At 31.7% G+C, this 19552-nt stretch overlaps 1 long non-coding RNA gene across 1 annotated transcript; it reads left to right on the plus strand.

Moving 5' to 3' along the window:
* The first annotated feature begins 11143 nt into the window (after positions 1–11143).
* Positions 11144–13104, plus strand: LOC148605282 (uncharacterized). The gene is made up of 3 exons (XR_015916120.1): positions 11144–11198; positions 11610–11673; positions 12959–13104. It is a non-coding gene; the product is annotated as an uncharacterized LOC148605282 (long non-coding RNA).
* Positions 13105–19552: the final 6448 nt, after the last annotated feature.

Consider the following 19552-nt stretch of genomic DNA (forward strand, 5'->3'; position numbering starts at 1 on the left):
GAGTACCTACTCTTCCTCCGGTACATTCCTTCATTTATTATATTAACTATTACACTTATTGTTTTTGTTGTAATGTAAGGGGAAAATAAGGTCTAATACCAAAGAATAAAAATTGCACTTGTAATTTTATTTTAAAAAGATTCAACAAGTAGTATTTAGAGTTGGTTATTACATAGTTCACCAAATTTTAAGCGTCGGTATGAGATTTGCCATATGATATAAATGTTTCTGCCGTAATGATTGTTGTAAAAAAGTAAAAACAGAAATTAACTAAAATGTTTTAGTACTCTTTCTGTGCAAAACAAAGTACTATAAATATGATAATTTAAGTTTGTCTTTATCATATTAGACACACAAAATATACTTAATAATTTTATCCGATAATACCTCTTCTCAACACTGTGTCTCTCCCGTAAAGATTAGCAGTTTTGCCTTTAGATTGATATGTGTGTAACCAATCAACTCTTTATTTAGTTACTTTTACGATCAAAGTGAGGACTTACAATACATTTAATATACATATAACACATAGATACTTTAGTGTATATTAGGAATTTAATTTTAAATTAATTATCAATGAGTATTTGCATTTTTTTATTCACTTGATACTTAACAAATCATTATAAATCACCCTAAAATCAATGTGATCCGTTTGGTACATTTCTTGAACTATAATGTGCTAAATGTATTTTAAGTGAAGCCGTGGTTATAATTGCAATGTGGGAATATAATTCAATTACCATCAATTGTTATTTTAAATTAAAAATACAAAACGCGTTTAGTTATTACTTGAATGACCAGAAAATAACAGTTGAAATGTTCACTACTTTTTATTATTGTGTTTGAGAAACTCTCTAGTCTTATCCTCATCTGACAACAATTCATAGGCTATGGAGTAGTACAATAACTACTTCCCGTCAACGTAAGAAAAATGGCATAAGTGATAATCAAGCATTCAGTTTGGAGTGATTACTTTTTACCTTTAGATTAAACATTTATATCCTTAAGTAGCACGCCAAGTAAGGATCATAGAAAATGTGATTAATGGTTGGAAAGACTACATATTTTTATTGTTTTCATATTTTGTTAAATTATACTAAGAAATAAGTAACATGTAGCTTTCCATAAAACTGTACTGTAAAACCCTATATTAAGGGAGATACCTCTGTAAGTGACACTAAAATAGACAGAAACTATTGAATTTTCAATGTGAATAATCAAGTTTGAGCAGACAAAATTGGAATGCTTAATTTCATCATGTAGACATGTACAGCACATTGATTACAAAATAAAATAAAATGTGTAGCCTTTTTCTGGGCGTATCACATATCACAGGATTTGCACGATTCTTACAAATATTTCTACTTAATTACCAGCTTTCTGAATAATGTCAACTTTCACCTGATTGTTGTAATTTTTGCTGTTGTTGTCGCATTTGTGTTCTTATAGGTTTATCAGCTGTCAATAAATAACAAATTCTAATTGAGTATTGAAATCCACATCCCTCTATTACTTGGATACACTTTCCATTATGTTGCATATTTGATTTCAGGTATACAAATATAAGACATTATCTAAGGAAAAAGGATTTCAAACGATGAAATGATGAATTTGATGATGTTTGCATTCGGTATTAAAGGTATGAAAATAATTTCGTTGCAGTTTAGTTTAGTTTAGAAACAGTTTAGTTTCTGCCGATCAATTACCAAAAGTAAACAAAATATAGAGAGAAAAAAAAAGGACAGAATATACAAAAAGTTCAAATTTACCTCTACATGTACGTCGTATGTAGATACCAAATAAAGCAGCAGAAGTTATCCCAAGGCATACAAATATGCAGATTAAATAGCCATGTCTGGATTCATGAATTTTAAGTGTTCTTTCAGGGACTGGAAAGCAAACAAAATATTGATACGAGAACCAGGAATACTAAATAGTGACATGGTTTTTGGAATGCGTCTTTTGTGTAAAAAAAAAAATGTAAGGTTTTCTTTTTATTAATTTTGTTTTCATTTTGGTATTTTTTAATTGTTTTTTAGTTTGTCATCTATAGTATATGTTATTTGTATTCCTAAATGTACACCATTCATTAATCACTATATTTCATCAGCTATTACAGCAAATATATCAATATTTTGTTATGAAGGGTATAGATATACTTGTTTTATGTTTATCTATTAACATGTCTATTTTTTTAAGTAATGCTACAAACTGAGCAAAACATATATACAATCATACAATAAAAGGCAGTACCAATGCTTAAATGTCACATTTTGTACTTTACATAACGACTTCTATTGACAGATCTGTCAGGAAAAAAAACCTGATTTTTGTTGTTCCGCTAACATCAAAAACACAAAGTAAAAACATGTTGATTTCAATACCTGTATTCTGTTTAAGTGTAACCTTTTCTAAGAATCAGGAAAAATTGGAAAAATCAGAAACATGCATATCAAAACCCCACCGGTATGACAATTTGATCTCACTCAAAGATGATTCCTTTATTTGAAAATACCATTATTATATCTCTGCATCACTTGATTTGTTCAGAAATTTTTTAAGAAAATCTTAGAAAAATGAGGTTTTTGACAGAGTTATCTGCACTTGAAATGTTCATTTTCGGTGCATTTCAATGAAATTGGAACTCTGAAAATTAAATATACTAATCTTTTACGACCCAGGAAGTTTTCATTGATTTAAGATGTTTGACACAAAGTTAAAGACCTCATTAGTGACTGTACTTTCTTCGCTATTCACAACATTTATGCTATTTAACGCTTTATTTTATCATTTATACATTTATTGAATGTCCATATTCGGGATAAGTTCAAATAAAATAATTTACTGTAAAAATAGCATACAAGAAATTACTTGTTTGCTACTTAAAATCCATCGTAGAGGCATGTCCAGAAAATATTAAAATCAGCCAAAAAACCAAAGTGTTTTTAATAAATTTGTTAATTTGATAATTCTATTGTTTAGTGTTGTCTTTTAATGCATTTGTTTCACTAAAACTGAGGTTAAAAATAAGTTCAGTTAGAAATAATCTGACAAATTATGGAAAAATAGCTTATTTAACATACATTTATAACATAGAGTGCACCTCTATTAACTCTTTAATATTAATGGAAAACCATCCTTTCAGATCATGACAACTTCTGGCAAAACAAATTTGTTATTCAAACTTTGCGCTCAATATTGTTGGATTGAAAACTACCCTGTAATCACTCATTTTCCTACAATTTCAATGACAGTAAGAACTCTTTATCTATGCTAGGATTTTGATATTATTTTAAATTCAAAATATGACAGGAGGTAAATAACGAAGGAAACATTCATAGACCTGAATCAAGTATTTGTGAAATCCGATTTGTTCGAAAACGGTTTTAATATATCCAAATTTCTTGGTCAGATACATGAAGTTGTAATCTGTAAGTTTTTAAGTTACAAACTTAACTGTTCGGGTTTCTCAATCGCTTAATTTGCCATACTTTACTAAGCAAACATAAAAAGGAAAGTTTACTGGAAAACACACCAAATATACCTGACAGTGAGACTTCTGTCGACATAGAATTTATTTGATAACATCCACTGTATTCTGTCGTTTCGTCCTTATCTTACATAACATCATATGAAAAAAATATACGTTGATTTCAATATGAGGAATTTGTGATGGGTTCTATGGTTATTTTAAAATTTTTTGTGAGCCCATGGTATTACTCGATGTTAATGCAACAACATCATTTGGATTATCATACACCATATATGCATGTACATTCATAAACATAACTCTCGAAAATAGGCGTTGTTGATCTGGTGTTTCATTAACTTTCACAACTATCGATAAAGCACACAAAAATGATGAATTCAGAAGGATGTTGGGCTAATAAACTTTAAGTTGATAATCATGCTGGAATCAAGCAAAAATATATGTGCTTGATTAAACTTTTTAACTGTTGTGTTTTTGTTTCGTTTTTGTGTTTCCTTCTGTTTTATTCGAAACAGATATAGCATTGTATCTATATATATCATGGATTATCAAAGGCATTCCTTGGGTAGTACACGTCAATCAATCATCTGAGAAACTATACATGTGATAACTTAGTCAATTCGTTCCGCCTCAAACCGTTTACAAATTTATTAAAGGCATGTTTAATGTAGTTTATGTTATATTCTGTTTAATTATCTATACACTAACTTATCAAACAAATTTCCAATTCTATGAAACCTTACCTATAACATTTAACCAATATGTATGCTGAAAAGGGGTGTGTTTTTGTCTAAAGTTACAATGAAACTTTCCGGTGTCATAAGTAGTTGTATGTATAACTGTCAAATTATACAGGCCTTTTGCATGTGTTACTGCATACTTATGACTATATATATATCGTTTATGTTCAGATCGATGACTTTTTCCTCATTTTCAAAAGACCAACTCTTTCCATTTGTCGTATTTGTGCATGATAAAGTTACATTCTGGCCTACAATAGCACATACTGTGATATTTTCACTTCCGATCAGAACAGGACAAATAAGCATGACTACAACACGAACAAATAAAATTACTAAATGCATGAATTAGATAACAAAAACAATAGTCATAACAATTGCTGTAACATGCATACATGTATCGACTTGATAAAGACACAGGGTATAGCTTTACGATTGGTATTTTCCTGTTCAATTTCTTCAATCTATCTTCCAACATGATCATCTGAATAGTTAGATAAGAACTTAAATGAAGCATTGTTTACATCAAGAATTTGTCTCGCGCAACACCAGAATAATTTAGTGCCTACTTCTTTCAGACATAATTGGATTTCGTTATGGAGTATTATATGCTTTTTTTATTTGTCAAATTGTTCCTTCACACCGAGATATGACCGAGTGTAGTTGTTTTTTTGGAGTGTACCAATATGTTTGCAATATTTGAACATTTAGGAATTTTTATGGTCTTAAATTTCAATTCAGATACAAAGCAAAAATAACTTAAACGATGATTTGCAGCTTATACAGATGGGTATTGGCAATGAATACATAAAAAAACCTTTAAATAATGCATTTTTGTAAATGTTTTAACCAACTTGCTAGTAAATTGTTGATAGTTTTGTATGGAATGGAAATAGTTAGTATCTGATGTGTTTACAATTTATTTTGCACATATGGCAGAGATATTATCCCTAGTATTCATGGGGATACTGTAAACATCATCGATGCTTAAATTATGTACTTTTTCTCCCGATTAAATTAGTTTTATTCACAAAATAAAAGGTAGAATGGGCATGTAAAACACCATCTTCCAATTGAGATGGAATAATGAACAGATCGATAATGCACGTGTAGTATTACCGGCTAATTGTCTGCGGAAGGAGCAGAGGATCGTAAACAAAAACCTTTTGTTACTTTACTTCGAAATTTGATATTTAAAAAATCCGAGGTAAGTCACAGATAACGGATTATTGATCTGTCAGCGATCAATAATCGCACCGGCAAATAGTCGGATAAAATCATTTGTCAGCAAATCTTAACTGAATTAAACTTTAACAATACAAACAAAGTATACCCTATCAAATCGTGCAGTTTACAATGGATTTTTTTTCCAAATATTGTTACAACTTATCTTTAGTGCATGTTTTTTTTTAATGCTGCTCGTAGAAAGGACATGTAAGACTACTAATTAATACAGCAAATGCTATTTGCAGACAATATATTACAAAACTTAATCTATATTTGCTAAATATTTGATTACGTTCAGCACGGGTCACCTATGGAATGATACTGCATTAAGAAACGTGATTGTTGATGTATAATAAATATTGCCAAAATGTGCATAATAATATGCTGTGGTTGTCAATCAATCGCTCTAACTTACTATGTTTGAAACGTATTACATTTTCAGGTACATGTTACATACAAACAAACGTATTAAATGTTCAAAAATTTGCCTTTTCCGTTAAATGACACAGTACAATACTAGGAATAGAGTTATAAAGTGGGAAGATTTAAACAATAATGTCATTCACCAAGATGAAGTCACCGATTCATACAAAATACAAAAAAAAAAAAAAAACCAAAAAAAACTCGTCTCATCTAAATATCACTCCTCAATTTCATTTGGAATTTACACTTCTCATTTGTTCTGCTGCTAACAATGTTTCTGAAAGGTATTCATTCTATTTCTAACAGAATATAGCGTTGACTTTGCCAACTTATTAAAGGCCGACCTGCTTTTACATTTAAGCACGTGGATGCATGTATTTCTATCATATATTGGCACTAAAACACTACAATGGTGACTCATACCAGTGTAAAAAAGGTATATGTTAGCAAATATATCTTCACTACGTCATAGGAAAATAGGAAATATCTGTATTTAGATTTATAGTCGTTAGCACTGTATACTCAGTTTATAAACGTGCTAAAGAATAAACTTACCAGCACAAAAAGTAATGAAGTAATCCATAATACAGAACTCCATCTGTATCATTCATAAATGAACCGTTTTAAGTATTATTTAAATGTGTACTAGACCACACAATCGAATCAAAATGAAATGACGAGTTTTCCTGAGACTGAATAAAAACATTTCCTTCCTTTCTATAGGGAAACGTTACAAAAACCAATATATCAATTTTGGAACAAAGATATCAAAATCTGACTTGCTGCATTGTTTACTTTTTAAATGCCAATAGAGAACAACCGACTTTTAGTAACACTCTATGTATTTTGACGTATAAGTATTTAACCTTCTTAACGTACCAGCTTATTGCTTATTTAAATAGATCATATGTATTACATGGAGCTTTCTTTTGTGTCATCTGGCAAATTCATCATTCAAATAACTAATGGTGCTTGAAATGATGTATATAATGTGTACCAGTTTCATACAACTGGCAACATAATAAAATAAGTGTACACGTTGTAACTTTTTGATTGACAAAAAGGCGTGGTTTATTTGCGAAAAAAAAGGCCAGGAACGAAACAAAAACCTAATCCAACGAAAACTAACGAATTAAGTCAGCGACAAAACACGTAAACTACGAAAAAAACGTAGTGAAAACGATTTCAATTTTTGTAAACAAGTTTTTTGTTAAATGTTGAATTAAGCAAAACGAAATTGGAATTTTGGTTCAGTAAAACTCCCGGACTATCCTAAAATCATAATATGATTGTGTAAAGAATCTTTCATGTAACGTTATTTTTTCGAGACGAACCACAGAATTAACATATCTTGATTGCAGAAATAAACCTGTAATATTTAGCATATCCTCAGAAATCTTAACAATCAACAACTGATGTAGTATCTTTATATATGTGGTCTGAAAAATGTTAGAACTGTCAAATTTGCGATGTTCGAGTCCCGCGGAGGGAACGACAAAAATTTGCTTCGCAAATTTGACAGTTCTAACATCGTTGGGAATTTTTCAGACCCTTCTTTAAGTTTACGTTATCCTCCCTGTATCAATTTGATCCGATAGAGCAGTATAACAAACAGAGTCGTCACATTCTGAGACGTTTGTATATACATATATATATAACGTCTCAGAATGTGACGACTCTATTCACTACACTGCTCCATCGGATCAAATTGATACAGGGAAGATAACGTAAACTTATAGAAGGGTCTGAAAAATTTCCGACGATGTTAGACCTGTCAAATTTGCGAAGCAAATTTTTGTCGTTCCCTCCGCGGGATTCGAACTCGTACGGCTGTGACATCACCGCCTGCACTAAGTACAGCGCCCTAGACCACTCGGCCAGCTAGGCTATATAAAAATATAGCTTTTGCTGGCCGGGTGATTCCTCCTCGTAGGATTAATCTAGGGGTGTAATTTAGTACACGATGTATGGTAGTACGGGACAGTTCATCTAGGTGTTTTTATGTAGGATAGAGGATCAAATTAATGATGCATGTCACAACAACCGTTGACGATCATTATATCTGTGATTCGAGAGGTGTGTCATCCTGCAATCATAAATGTATAACTCCACCGAAACAACAGAAAAATGTCTCCTTCAGAAAATTTCGGAATATTGATGTATGTGAATTTGAGAAAGACCTATCGACTTCACTTACAATTACTGTTGATCTTCGTCTTAATGACATTGTTGACTTGTACCATGAGGGAGTAAAAAAACATGCACCTTTTCAAACCAAATCAATAACATTACGACAAAGTACAAAGTGGGACTCCGAGGAGTTATATAAAAAAAGGGAGAAAAAACGTAAGACAAAACGATTTTGGGGCGTACCAACTTTGCAATTCAACGCCAAACTTCCCTAGAAAAGTGTTTTGAAAAAAGAAAGCTAATCATTCAAAGCAAACATGGTTAATGTTCAACTATTATAATGCAATGCTGTAACAATACCAAGAAATTATTTAAACTCACAGGCAAGCTACTCGAAGACAATACCGCAGAACCTTTACCGACATCTGATAACGACCAATATTTATCAAATACATTCGGAAATTATCTCCTCGGGTGAAATTCACACTACCAGAAAAACTTTGCATTTTTTAAAAATAGTGCAACTGGAACAAGCTCAAATATATTATATAGCCTGATGTACAGTACACGGGTGTTCCGTTAATACACTTTTCTTCAGCATCATCTGATGAGATAAAAAAAAAGTTGATCAGGATATCACCGCCTAGTCATGTGATCTAGATACAGTTCCATCCTATCCATTTAAACAAAGCATTGATAGGTTCATGCCGATTATTACAATCCTAGTCAATAAATCTCTTTGTGACTCATCCGTTCCACGAAGTTTTAAACAGGCAACGGTCAGACCATTACTAATAAAACAAAACGGATCAGACAATAAAAATCTCAAAAAAAAACTATCGTCAGCTCTCAAATCTCTCATTTAGTCAAAGATTACAAAAAGGTAGTTTCCGCGAGAATTGAGCACCATTTGAATACGAACAATCGAAGGGATAGAAAACAATCCGCTAGCCGCTCTTGTCACTCGACTAAAATGGCGTTGTTGAAAGTCTATGATAACATAGTCAAAGCACTGTATAATAACTGTTGCTGCATTCTTGTAATGTTAGATTTGTCCGCCGCCTTTGATGTGATCGATAGCCAGATACTTTTTTCAAAGTTACAGTAATGGAATAACCATCTCGGCGTTATTTTGGATAAAATCATATCTGAGTGATGCATGTCAGCGTGTATCTGTTGAATAGAAACTATCTGAAGCCCAGAAAATTACGATCCGAGTCCCGCAAGGCTCTGTTTTAGGACCTCGACTCTTTTGTTTGTTCCGTAAACCAATCGGTCAAGTGTGCGATATCCATGACACGCACTATTACAAGTATCACTGCTATGACATGCAGTATCATTGTTGTGCTCATGACAGTCAGATCTATATCGTAGTTGAACCACGTGACAACGGGACTGATGTTTCGGATAGGTTAAAACAGTGTCTCTCGGATAATCGCAAATAGACGTGTACCACCTTATTAAAGCTTAATCAAGACAAATCGGAATAAATGGTGTTTGTCTTAAAATGGAATAAATTTCAAAATCGGAATTTCAACATTACAGTTAAAATTATGTTAATACTCAGGGTTTCGTTTATGTGTAGTTTTACGTATTATGCTTTAAAGGGGTCTTTTTCTGCTTATATCTTCTTATATTGTGGTTTTATATTTTGTTCATTTTATGACTTGCTGTGGATCATGATTTCTTTTAATACATGCATTTGTTATGAGTTTCTATAGTGTTTAATTTTGTTCTAATGTGTAAAGGTTGTAATTTAGTTTAACTTTTTTATATTAATATCTTTTTAGCATGATGTAAAGCGCTTTAGAGTATATTTTGATAAGGTGCTATACATATGTATTGTATTATCATTATTATTATTATCATTACTGTTTCCCTGGTTTTTTCTTAGAACACCTGGGAATCAAATAGGAAGCTCTTAAAGGAATACACTCCCCTTATGCAATTAATGACGCGCGGTATTTAAATCTACATGTGAGAGTAAGCCATCCGATACAAATTTCTACAAGCAAAAAAAAAAGAAAAAGAAAAAGAAAGACGTAAAAAACTGTAATTCATATTATATTTCCTTTTGTTGAAACAAAACGCAAATATACATGTATATTATATTCATAATAAAAACATTTGGGCAGAGCTCCTACAAAATGCTTACAATAATTTGCAAGAGATGTGAATAAATTTTGAATGCATATCTAAAGTTTCCTCAAGCACTATCGACGTTGTTAATACTAATTTCCCTATACTCGTTGAGTGTGTAACTTGTCTTACAAATAAGGAATATTCCATTAATATTTTCATTGTCATGTGAAACTTTAGACCCAAAATTATCCGGGAAGACGAAATATCTTACCGAATTATCCAAACTAATTAACAGATTGGTGCCTAATTCATCCATCGAGATAACCCAAAAGCATTGCTGTAGATCATGTACGGGACAGTTCTAATTAATCGATACTGTACTAAAGCACAGGTTTCCAGATTTTGAGAAAGAAAGGATACAAAACCGTCACGTGCACTTCTATTGATGTATACCTTACGGTAAATAAGTGTAATTAGTTATTACGTGTAAAAACTAGACATTTTAATAAATATGTGTTATTCCTAGTGTGTTCAGCAAATACGTGTGAGTGCTATGTGTGCCAGTATTTACAGATAATAACTACAATGAATACGCCATTTTACACTTATTTACCGACTGAAAGAAAATATTTTAAGAAGTGTAGCGCGATACCAAAAGTCTGCATGGTTACGACAATATCTGGCATAACGTATTAGTTGTGATATGAAAACTCCATACGCAGGTACGTGCTGACGGTATATTGCCACAGATGAAAGGAAAACTAACCATACGGAATAAAAAAAGTCATCGTGTTTGTCATATAGTGTGGTCAAACGTTTTTCTTTATCATCGATCTCTAAGTATAGTTCAGGATATGAGGCGATCTCTATACGCAGGTGCCGAAGGGATGTTGCAACTGGTGAAAGGAAAGTTATCCTATATACCATAGATTAGGAAGTTTTCTCCATACAAGGACGGTACTCTTCTCTTTGACTTATCAATGAATGCATGCTAGCTGTTTCTTTTTACATAGGTTACTACGTACTGCTAATATTGTTTATTTGCTTTATACGGTACTTTACTTTTAGGGTGATCTTTTGATTCAGAGATGTGATATTTTTACATCGTAAGTATAGTACTCTAGTAATTTTAATGCCTGACATTTTAATTTGGTAGTGTTGTTTTATTCTAATTTATGCCTTTGATAACCGAGCGTGCCTCATATATCTGTTGATCTGCGTTGTCACAGTTTTAAAACATTTCTTGACATGAAAAAAAATGATACTTTTTAATCAAAACTCTGCCTTTTCTGTCTATACCTGAAGTACCTTGTGCTAAGCGGAAAAGCAGTGACTTATAATCATTAAGTCTTTGATAAGACTCGCCCGGCCTTCTTACCGATGAACTCCCGCACTTAGGCGATTAAAGTACCCTGAAATCATCGAGGTGATACATGAAACCTGCACCAGAGTTTCTTAATTTGCTTGGTGTTTATATACATATTTAAGGCACTTAAAATCATATTACGATAATGCAGGTCCAGACATGTATAAGTATTTCGGAAATATTCACTTTTGAAATGGAAAGAAGATAAGGAAGTGGTAAGTGTTAACATTTATTTCAACGACTTTAAGTAATTGTTTCATTAATTGTCAGTAAGTATAGAAACTGGATCAAGTATATAAAGTAATATACAATAATCAATGATAAAACCAAATCAACTTGTCATGTATTTGATACTTAATATGAATGAATAAGGGCAAGATTTAGCAAAACGTTAATACAATTTATCATCACAAATATAGTGTGAACCTATGATACCCCAGAAATTCGTGTAAACCAGACATCATCCAAATTTCCTACATACAAGTCGCAATAAGTTTTAACTTGTTAAACCGGAAACTTGCTTCGTCAGAAAACCTGTCTTAACCGAAAACTTCCTTCAAAAGAGCAAATACTTCAAATCATAAAAGATTCGGTTTAGACACTTTATCATATACTTAAACTAAAATATGACTTTTTTGTCTTGCAGTTAAAGAACGATATAGCATTAAAATATTTACCAAATAAATTGAAATACCAGATAAAGGCACGAGATAAATATTTCTTTACGGTGATTTTTTCAACAATATATACCATTATATAACGCAGAAATTGTACATTGATGGAAATGTAATCAAGGAAGCAAAGATTCTAGCGATCAGAATGTAATCCAGGGACTAAGACCAGACACAAACATCAAAGAAAATAGAATAATCAAAATAACACATAAAAAAGAAATAAAAGGTGAGATTCTCGATCTGAAAGCATGGACCAGGTGCACCGGTAGGATAAGCGGTGTCTGCATTTTGAGAAACATCCGCCGAGTTGCTCATAAATAGTCAAGTTCCAGGAGCTTTATTTTAAGTAGGTTAGTGCGAAACAAAAGAATGTTGCGTAATTACGGCAAGCCCTGGCATAACGTATGAGTTGTGATATGAAAACAAATAAAAATTATCAACCGACAGTATTTCATCAAGCGAAGAGCGAATTGGAAGGCGTTAACAATAATTGTGCTACAAATCGATACTGTTTGAAGCCTCAATTTTCCAATTTTTTAATTGCTGAAAAAATGGCGGTAAACTTCGATACGTTGTTATAAATCCCATATAATTTCGAACATTAACACAGTATTTGTCCTTACGAACAAAAGCATTGGGGACATTGTTCAATTCCTGTGCAATGACTACAAGTGACATGCACAAATCTCACTAGCATGGTCCTTTGCATTTGGTGATTTAGAAATTGGAAACCAAATGGATCTTTGGTTTGGCAATCTCCAACAAAAAAACCGACTTTTTTCACAATTTTACAGTTTTCTATTTAGTATTGTTCTTGACTTTATAGTGACCTTGGCGGGTGTTTCTAAAAAAGTCGAGTAGGGTTATCATACGGGTATACCTAGTTCATCATCCAAGTAGAAGTTAACTGGAGTTTGAGAAGCTGATTGATTCTTTAACGTTTGCATGTATAAGTTAAGTTAATGTTTGTATGTTATGTATGTTATGGTGTCTTTGGTTTTATCCAAAAAAAAAATATGATCGAATTCAACAATGAGCTCCATTGGCAAACTCTAGTTAAGTTATGAGTGCTCGATTATGTTTCCTATTTCGGCATTAATTTATGTACTTACTTCTTTTTTCGACCTTTTTTTTTATTTTTGCACTGCTTAATTTTGTGCTGAATTTCCTACTATTTGGCTTTAATGCTGCGCTGTCAATCAGTAGTGTATGAACACTTATTTGGATAAAACGTAAAATCACTGTATGATCAATAGCTGACACATTATTTAATAAACGTGTTGGCTTATTTATATCTGTTATGTTGTTAATCTTGCTGTTGATTGCCTTATCATGAGTAATTTCTGAAACTTTCAACTTTTGTTTTAATTGTATAGAATGAATATTTTGTATTATTTGGTTTGCAAAATCTTTTTTCAAAACTATTTTTGTTTTATTATTTATACATGTAGTATTCTAATGCATACTCTTGATGTTCTGTTTATTATTTTTTATTTTTTATTTATTTATTTTTTGTTTATTATTGTTTGAAGAAGACTTGTTAGGTTAGAAAAAATTGTGTCCTGTCACTTTTGAAAAGTTAAAGAATAAAATAATTTTTATTACACTTATTGTATTTGTAAAGTAAGGAAAGTATAAGGTTTAGTACAAAGTAAAAAATTGCCTTGGCAATTTTATTTTAAAAAACAAAAAATAACGGGTATTTAGAGCTTTGCCATATATACAAATAAAATATTTCTTCAAGCATTTTTTTCGTCGAATGTTATAACTCATATGTCAATGTCATCTATATCCTGAAAATGACAAAATTGTGAAAAACGCAATGAATGTTGTAACAAAAGTAAAAAAAAAATAACTGGCATTGATTTAGTACATTTTGTGTGCAAAAGAAAATACTACGCCTATATGTGTTTGTCTTTATTATAAATGCCACACAAAATCTATTTAATCATTTTCTCCGATAACGCCACTACAGAGTGATGTGTGCAATTAATCAAGTATTTATTTAGTTATTTTTACGTTCAAATATATTATTTGTAAATCACTATATTTCATCAGCTATTACAGCAAATATGTCATGATTTTTTTTCAGATGTGTACGCATGTACTTGTTTGATGTTTAACTACTTACATGTCCATGGTGTTTTCCATCATTTAGAAACTGAGCAAAAAGTAAATACAATCATACAAAAAAAGGCAGTACTCGAGCTAAAATATTGTATTTTGTACCTAACATCACGACTTCTATTTACAGATATGTCCGAAAAAATAACTGATTTCTGTATTTCTTCAAACATCAAAAACACAATCAAAGTAAAAACTTGATATGATGATTTCAATGATTTTAAGTGCAAGTGTTTGTAATATAAGGATCAGAAAAATGGAAAAAAAATCAGAAACACGTATCTCAAAACCCCACCAATCTGACAATATTATTTCATATTTGTTTATTTGAAAAAAAAAAAAAAAACATTATTTGAGCTTTGCATCACTGGATTTGATCAGAAAGTTATCAATAGAATCTTAGGAAAATGAAGTTTTTAATAGAGTAAGCAACCCTTAAAATCTACATTTTCAGCGCATTTCAATAATGAAATTGTAACTCAATGGTCCAGCATGATATGGAGTATCTTGTTAGTTTTCCTTGTTTCTGATGATGCAAATAGTCAAATTATTCTATCAAAGAGTCATCAAGAGAACCAAGGTTATAGCGGTAATCAAAAGAATGTAATCCAGGGACAAAGACCAGACATGGAAAACAGACACACACAACAAAGAACATAAAGTAACTAAAATCATACATACAAAGTAACATAGCCTAGCTAGCCGAGTGGTCTAGGGCGCTGGACTTAGTGCAGGCGGTGTTGCCATAGATGTCACAGCGGTACGAGTTCGAGTCCCGCGGAGGGAACGACAAAAATTTGCTTCGCAAATTTTATAGTTCTAACATCGTTGCGAATTTTTCAGACATATATATATATATATATACAAAATTAACTTCAACATTTACCTACACAAGTGAATTATAAACGTTTAAATTATTATTTCGTTGGCAAAACTCTTCAACAAAATAGAGTTAGTAAGTCACAACACAATGGAGGAACAGAAAATTAAGGATCTTAATATTCCACGACCCGGAAGGATTCAATGAAAGTTGTTTTGTACAAGCCTGTATGTTGACATTGTTTTCAATTTCGATGTTTCTCATGTTTGTCTGTAGTTTCTCTGCTATTCACAACCTTCATAGAATATCACTTAATGTTAAAATTTATACATTTATATCCACATTTGGGATAAATTTACGCAAAACAATCTACCCTAAAAATAGCATACAAGAACTAATTTGTTTGCTACTTTAAATGAAAAAAGATTTAAACAGCCGTGTCCGTAGTAGAAGTATGTTCTGAAAATATTAATATCAGCCAAAACCAAAGTGTGTCCTCATTGAAAACAGACTTTTAGCGCTTCTGTTCATGCTTCTGTTTCACCCAAACTGAGGCAGAAAAAAAATGAGTACATTAAATCAGACAAATTATGGAAAACATCCTGTCATATCATCAAAACTTCTGTCAAAATAGTTTGTTGTTTAGATCTTGCGCTCTATATTGTAAGATTGAAAAACCACCCTACAATTTCTTTGAAAACTACACTAAACCAGTACAAAGTGATATCAATGTGGCTCAAAAATGACGGTAAAAACTTATTATTTACCTATGTTAGGGTTCGGATATTAATTTTTTATTTAAAATATGACCAGAGTAAAATGACGATAGAAGCATGCATAGACCTGAAGCAAGTGTTAGTGAAATTCGACTTGTTCGAAAAACGGTGTATTGTCTGTAAGTTGTTTAAATATATCTATATTTCTAAGTTTAATACATAAAGTTGTATTCTGAAAGTTTTGAAGTTAAAATTGAACTGTTCGGGTTTCTTAATCGCTACATTTGCTACACTTAACTAAGCAAACATGAAAAGGAAAGTTTAATAGATAAACTATCATTTATGCCTGAAGTTACGACTTCTGTCGACATCGGGTAAATCAAGGGACATTCATTGCTTTCTGTCGTTCCGTGTCGATCTATAACAACATCAAATGACGAAAATAAATCAATAGTTTCAATGTAAGGCACTTCCGTATGGTATAATGATTTATTTGTTCTAAATTCTGAAAATGTTAGCAAACAAATACATGTACTCCATATAACCGAACAGTTTTACAGTGATGCAACTAACAACATGATTCGAACAAATACATTTCACATATACATTCAAATTATAGCAGTAATAAGACCTATACTGCCACTACACTGTCAAAAGAAGAGTTAGTCGATATCCATAATTTGTGCTATCCTCTTTTGGTCTCTCTACCAAAGATGCTGATTGTGATTTACCGTCTATGTACAATTAATCTGTTTCAGAACTTTTAACTTCTAACCTCACAACTGTCAAAGAGGGTCTACAGTCTATCTACAACACTAGTTACTCCCATAGTGGTATTAATTCAATATGGATCCTGAAAAATTCGAAAGATCTTTTGGAAACCCTCAATTCAAGATTATTGTTAGAATATAATAGCATTAAAACTTATGCTATTTCAACACTGTATACTTCTATTCCTCGTACTCAGTTAAAATCACGACTCAAAATATAATACATTGTTGTTTCTCCAAAAATATGGTACACTTAGATATAGATATATAGTTCCTGGTAGAGATACCTATTATATTGTTACAAATAATTCCAAATCATCTTCCAAGTATACAGAAGAAAATGTTTTTAAAATGCTGGAATTTTTTATCGACAACATATTCGTACTGTGTGGTGGACGCGTATCTGACCAAACGGTCATTATTCCAATGATAATAATTGTGCCCCTCTACTTGCTAAAAGATTCCTACACTCCTATGAGGCTGACTTTATAGCTGATCTTGTCCCGAAAGAAAGAAAATGGCTTCGCTCGATCCATTTGAAGAAGCTTACCCGTCCTGTTAATCATGTGTTAACTATGAACTATAAGACAGACCTTGAAGTATGTACATGCCAAATTATATAAGAGAAAATCTTTGAATTATAGCATGAATATACATGTATATGTATCAACATTTAGCCCTAGCATATTTAAACAAGTATTCATGTAGTGATGTACAGACATATATAAAGCTGAATAAAGCTAATTATGTACACCCTTTAAGTAACTATTATATACATGTATTCCTTGAATGATGATACTTTATTCGCTATTACGGTGAAGTATATTTGTGTGTGTGTGGGGGAGGGGGGTGTCAAAATCACTATCATTGAACTATTTTATTTGTGTATGGGGCAAAAAAGATGTTGTCTCTTCTTCGTTGGCATATTGTTCTTCAACTTTAAGTATCCAAATATTTATGCAGTGATGATTTACAGACATATATAAGGCTAAATAAAGCTAATTATGTACTCCCTATACGTAATTTTTATATGCAAGTATTATTTGAATGATGATACTTCATTTGGTACTATGATGAATTGTATTTATGTGTGTGGGGGTGGCAATGTCACTATCAAATTGCATTTTGAATTAGTATAACTATTTTATTTTAGTTACTGTATGGAGCAAAAGCCCCACAAAGTTGTCTCTTGTTAGTTGACAAATTGTTCATCAATTTCAAATATGTATGATGATACCTCTTGTTCCTTATAAAACAAATACTTAAGAGAGTTCAAATTGTATATGTATACCAATGCAATGTCTTAAACATATCATATTTACACCAAATACGAAGCCGCTACATACTAAGTTATCTTAAAAACTTTCTGTATTCATTTATGTAGATTTCGGAGATTGGCAAGTCATAACCAAATTTTGATGTCAGGAAATATTGCCACGAAATTGTTGGATATGGAATATTTTTTAAGATACCGTACAAAAAGGGAGTTGTAGCCATGTTTTGTTCAGCAGAAAAAGGAGACAAAAGTTATTAACTTTCCTGCAAATTACATTATAAATAACTACAATAATCAATAAAAAATATTTTAATTTTTCCAAAAAAATAAAAGAAACTTAAATCGCAGTCTGCTATCGCAACTAAATCGATAATTCACACGTATCCATCACATGTCAACTTATCTGAGGTCGCCAGTGTGCTTGTTTAAATGTCGCAACTTTGAGAAAAATTATACGGTTTAGAAAATGCAAAGTGCACTGGTATGCGCTATGTCGATTTACCTGATTCATACTTCATTTTAAAGAGAATATTTCATTTTACCAGAGAACTTCTGCGGGAAGTTATCTTTCGTTAGTCTTTTTGCTTTAATATTCGTTCAAATACAAGAAAACGCCAAAATATCTCATCTCATGCAAGTTACGAGTCCTTTTTTGACTTCCATGTAGATTTTTCAGACTTCTCGTAGCACTTTTTGAAAAAATATACATATTCATTGACCTACCATTTAGGTATAAAAATTTGTCATCTTCCCACTGCACTTTTAACATTTATGTGGTCCGACCAAGGCTTGATTAACCGACCGCGTGGCTCATTTTTATTGTACATTTTGACAATTTCTTGATCTTTTTGTTTTTGAGAAGTTTCATGTTATGCACTTGTATACTTAAAATACGAACATCGACGAAATTGCATGTATTAAGATAGGTTTAAAAGTAGCTCGTTTTCGTTGATGAAAATATGACAATTTATAACATTTCTCCTTAACATTTCCGCGTTGAAACCTACATGCTGCAAAAATGAAGCAGTACGTGACATGCATCGTTTTTGCTAACGTCGATATGGTGAGAATTCTAGAAATTTCGAGATGTATTTCTGTTACGGTTTAACGAGATACTGGCAAAATAATTCATTAAAATGAAAACAAAAAGTGATGACACAAGCTATGGGCACGGTGTTCCCAATAATTATACCGTTTTAGGATGCTGATAAAAATGTTTTTTTTTTACAAACGTCATTATTATGCGGACTACGATATTGGAAAGAAAGGAAGCGGGTGTAAATATTATCCGCTTGTTGTAGGAAACCTTTAGAAATAAAAAAAAATATGTGGGCCAGATAACCGCTAACGTTTTGGTTGTGGGTGTGCAAACTTGTGACCTTTAACAGAACAGAAATAGTTATAGATCATATCTTAAAGTTTGATATAATATATCGATAAAAAATCCTAGCTGCTGTAAAACTGCTTTAAAAATAACTATTTTTTCCAGGAATTTCAATATATGAATCTTTGTTCTCTGACAAATTACACCTGCCTTGTATTATGTATTTCTGGTCTTACGTTATGAACAATGGCAAACGTATAAAACTGAGTAGTTCGAAATCTTGTCTGGATCCCGCGGAAATTTTGTCAATATCTTATCAACGCATATTAAACGTCAGTGTGCACAAACAAGATAGTAATCCATAATATAGTACTACATGTTTATCCTTAT

The sequence above is a fragment of the Perna viridis genome, chromosome 10 (assembly GCF_037379345.1).
Source record: "Perna viridis isolate PV_CMFRI_1.1 ecotype Kerala chromosome 10, ASM3737934v1, whole genome shotgun sequence".
In the NCBI taxonomy this organism is placed as follows: Eukaryota; Metazoa; Mollusca; class Bivalvia; order Mytilida; family Mytilidae; genus Perna; species Perna viridis.